Source organism: Bison bison, unplaced genomic scaffold (assembly GCF_000754665.1).
Source record: "Bison bison bison isolate TAMUID 2011002044 unplaced genomic scaffold, Bison_UMD1.0 scf7180017851016, whole genome shotgun sequence".
Taxonomy (NCBI): Eukaryota; Metazoa; Chordata; class Mammalia; order Artiodactyla; family Bovidae; genus Bison; species Bison bison.
Window position 1 is genome coordinate 502,713 of NW_011481589.1, and position 4,490 is coordinate 507,202.

Consider the following 4,490-nt stretch of genomic DNA (forward strand, 5'->3'; position numbering starts at 1 on the left):
TAGGTCACCATGCCCTTTGAAGAGCAACTAAAACACCCTAAATTGAGACCTTAAATTAGACTATTAGTGAAAGGGAAATCAGAACTATGATTTGTTATTAAATAAAGATGCTCAATCTTTTTCTACAACATTTAGTCTGTTATTATTGTTCTGTCTACAAACAGTGAAAACAAAAAAATACACTCAGGTTATTCCTAGGAGACACTCTATTGGACAAGCCAACTGTTCCTAATTAATTTTAACTATGACAGCTCCTCCCAAATGCTGAACATTCCAAGCCATTTTTGAAAACTGTTAGATATTGCCCAGGGAAGCAAAGATTTTCTGAGTATACTGGACAAAAGTATCATTATTGTGCCTTTCCCATAGTAGGAACTCAAATAATAAGTCATACTGAATAAATACTTATTTTCTGTTTCTGAGAACATGTTGTAATTTTCACACTCTACCTTATAATTTACCATCATGACTATTATACCAGACCACAAAGGGGATACACATATTAATACCTTTGCCTACTTTTTAAATGAAATTGAAAATAAATACCCAAAACTGAAATTATGGGAGATTTTTTTCCCCTCCAATTTTCAAATTTTCTATAATGCAGTTATATCACTCTTGCAATCTTAAAAAAGCATTAAAAGAAAAAGTATCCTTATAGCTTATTGTTTTTGACTATATATTAAGACTGTTTTAAGTCCCATTCTAAATGCTCTTTTTAGTATTAAAAAAAAAATCCTTGCTAAAGTAAAACAAGAAAACTTCAGCATAGAGCTGAACTGACAGAGTATTATTTAAAATACTCCCATTATGCCATCTTTCAACAAAATAAAACCTTTCTCATCATCAAAAGCACTACTTGTGTATCCACAGTTGTATTATCAAGATACCATGAAAGGTAACTAGAGATTCAGAGGCAAAGGACATTGCTTCCATACTTTTGAAGTTTAGTACCTAACTAGGAAAACAAGGCAAATACTGAAAAAGAAAATTAAAAAATACAAGGGAGCAATGGATATGCCAACCATCTAGTCTACAGAGAAGTATAGTAGACAGCTTTTGAAGTCCTACAGACTTTGGATCAAATCTTAGATTTTACTTACTAATTTATGTAAATTATTTCCCTCATTTGTAAAACGGAGTGTTAGGTTAAGTGAAGTAAAATACTTAGCATATAGTAACAAAGGGAAGTTAACAGTATTATTATTAGTAGAGATGCAGACTTAAAGAAGAAATGAGCAATCAGCAAAGTTTAAAAAGAGGAAGTATTAATATCTTTTGGTCATCTACTACCATAAGCAAAAATCACAAGATTTTTCTCATTCAAGTTTTACTTCTTATTGCCAGAAAGAAAATAGAACACCTGGTAAAGAAAACTGAAATCAGAAAACAGGAAGGCTATAAAGCACTAATGTACCCTTAGGAAAGTCACCACTAGATCTCCAAATCACAGAATGTGATCTATAAAAAAATGTTCTTTGGAAAGGTCTTTAGATCAGCTAATTCAAACTCTCCAACTCTCTAGAATTAAGCCCCATGCTTTCTTCTGTCTCTGAGTGCCAAGAATTGTCATCTATCTTGTTCATAAGTATATCCTCAGCACCTAGAATAAATCCTAGTACATAATAAATGGTCAGTACATATTTGTTGGATGAATATTAAAGCTAAGAAAACTGAGGCCTGGAGATTTAACTCAATGACACACAGTTATCTCCCCGCAGAGCTGGGACTGAAACTAACATTTTACTATTCTAGCATTCTATCCTGTCTAGAAGCTAGACTATGATAATTTAGATAATTTATCTTGGTGGTTGGGGAATTGGAGGGTTTGCTGGCAGGCAGGCAGAAGAGGAACGAGAAAATTAACCTAGTTTTCAGGTATTTTTCCCAACTGTCAGTTTTGCTTAATTGATAGAGGCCAAAAATTCTACTCAAGACAATTCCAGCATAGAGCAGGGCACATAATAGGTACTTAACAAATACTGGCTGAATGACTCAATCTACTCCAAAACTATTATTATTTAATAACCAGGGGCAGAAACTAACTTCAGCATCTGTTTAATCTTTGTAACTGTCCCAGAGTTATTCAGAATTTTCAGTCATTCATAAGACAAATATTATTAATAACTTTCTTCCAGATATGCGCTGAGGGAGATGAAAGATGTCCCTGCCATGTAGGATCTCACCTGAGTATGCCTACGTCTGAGTGTGTTGTGAGGGGGTGATGGTGACATAAACAGATCAATAATGAATATGAAACCAGGTTGCACTGTTATCTCAGTTTATTTGCCTCAAGCAGTTAAAAATTCAATTTAAAAACACAAATCAGCCAAGTTTTAAAATAACAAGGAGGCACATTAGGTATTTAAACACTTGGGAATGTTCTCTTTCCAGTGCCTTTACAATATATCTTATTGCTTCCTAATGTCTTAAAGGGCTTCCCTGGTGGCTCAACGATAAAGAACCTGCCTGTCACTGCAGGAGATGAAGGTTTGATCCCTGGGTGGGGAGGATCTTCTGGAGAAGGAAATGGCAACCCGCTCCATTTTTCTTGCCTGGGAAATCCCATAGACAGAGTAGTCTGGCCAGCTAACAATCCACGGGGTTGTAATACAGTGGGACACAACTTAGCGACCAAAAAACGTCTTAAAATCAAAATGTTCTAACTTGACTTATCTATATATTCAATATAAATGAACCATCAATGTTTGTTCTCTCATATGTGAAACACTGAACGATAATACTCCTGATTCAGTATTTACTCTGTGTACATGTTAATATTTAAATATATAACCACAAGAACACATTTAAATTATTTAACTGTCTGTAACACTGACAAGAGCCAGAAGAAAATATTCAGAGATGAATGACAGTAAATAGAAACTAAAAACATAGCCTTACCCAGGAAGAAAATAAAGTACGCACACAACTAAGAAGCAAATCTGTAGAAGTTCTCAGGAGAACAAAATCTTCAAGAGGGGAGAACTCTCGCTGGAATTGGCCAGCAGAGCGGAAGAGCAACAGCTTGCCAACAGGATCTTGTTTAATGCATATCACTAACCAGACTGTTAAAGACTGAACACCCATAAGTCAATGTTGCTATTCCTCAAGTTTGAGTTTCAGGAGGACCCTTCCAAAGAGATTCACTACCAAGACTACATCACCACATTCTAAGTCTCCTTCCCCATTTATCTGCTTGTCAAAATAGGATAAGCAAGACTAAATACACTGGGAAGTAACAGACCTCGCACTTACGAAGCTGAAAATTCCTACAAGCTGAAGTTACTTATTTTACCTAAGGCACATGTTTATGTGATTCCTGGTTACTGAGGGGAACATTTTTCAGTCAAGTTTATCCTAGAATGCTAGGCAAAACACCCCCAAAGTCTCTTCCTCCTCAAACAGAAAACTTTCCAGCCCAAATGTATAACCTATCCCAATGTTTTGCCTCAGAAACCCTGAGATATCCAGGCCAAGAATACAAGGTGGCAGGGAGATACGACAGGGCAGGCAGGAAGGCTGGCGTGGGCCCCAACGGGAAAGTCCGTGGCCACCGGTTCTGGAGAGAACAGGCTGAGAAGGTGAGGTTAGGGTGAGATATGGTCTGAGAAGCGCCAAGGGACTAACAGGCGTACCACCTCTCTCCATCCAGGACATCACCGGAAGATTGTAATTGGTTTTCCCAACGGAGAGGGAGGAACAAGGTTCCCAGGATGATTGATGCTGAGCGGTTTTCTGGGAAGCACGAGGACTGACTCTGAAGGAAGCAGAAAGGCAAGACAGAACAGAGCACACAGGTTTTGGTGAAGGTTCCCCCAGGACGAGTGATCTCTTTGGTCCTTCCCAGCACCAAGACGGGCGGAACCATCACACCTGTGAAAGGATGTTTCCTTGCTATCCCCAAGGACAGCGATAGAGAGCCTACCCGGTAGGAGTGGTAGCAGAACTGAGGAGGGAAAGACTGAATCGAGGGATCTCACCCAGCAGGAAACCTGATCAGCAGAAGAGGCTGAAGCCAGGAAGGGGCTAGCGGGGTAAGAACGCGCTCGGGGAGGATGAGACTTATTTGGAAGACAGGCTGACTGGAGGAAACTGCTGGGAAAGGGAGGGCTTTCGTCGGACTCCAGTGGGAAAAGGCCGGTTTAGCGAGGAAAAAGCCTGGCTGGGAGGGGGCCCTGAGCGCCTGGCTCGGGAAGGTGACGCTGCCTGTCCCGAGGGTGAGCCTCGTGCGGGGCGAGGGCTGACCCGGCGGTGAGACTGAACCTCACGAGCTCAACAGGAGCTCACCTGGGGTGCGTCTGGCCTGGAAGGAGGAAACTTCCCGGGTGGGTGAAGGCGGACAGGAGAGGGTCGGGCTCCCATCCGGCGGGACTGGGGCACGGAGGGGTCGGGAGAAGGGGGCGCCGCGTTGGGCGGGGCCGGGGCGCGAGTGGCGGAGGTACCGGCTCAGGATGGCGTCCTCCCGCAGTCACACTCACAGACTCACATTC

The 4,490-nt window shown here is 41.1% G+C and overlaps 1 protein-coding gene across 2 annotated transcripts in view; it reads right to left on the reverse strand.

Annotated features, from left to right (window-relative positions):
• The window catches only part of EPS15 (epidermal growth factor receptor pathway substrate 15), a 140,142-nt gene that overhangs the window by 135,237 nt on the left and 415 nt on the right, over positions 1–4,490 (reverse strand). The window lies entirely within an intron of this gene.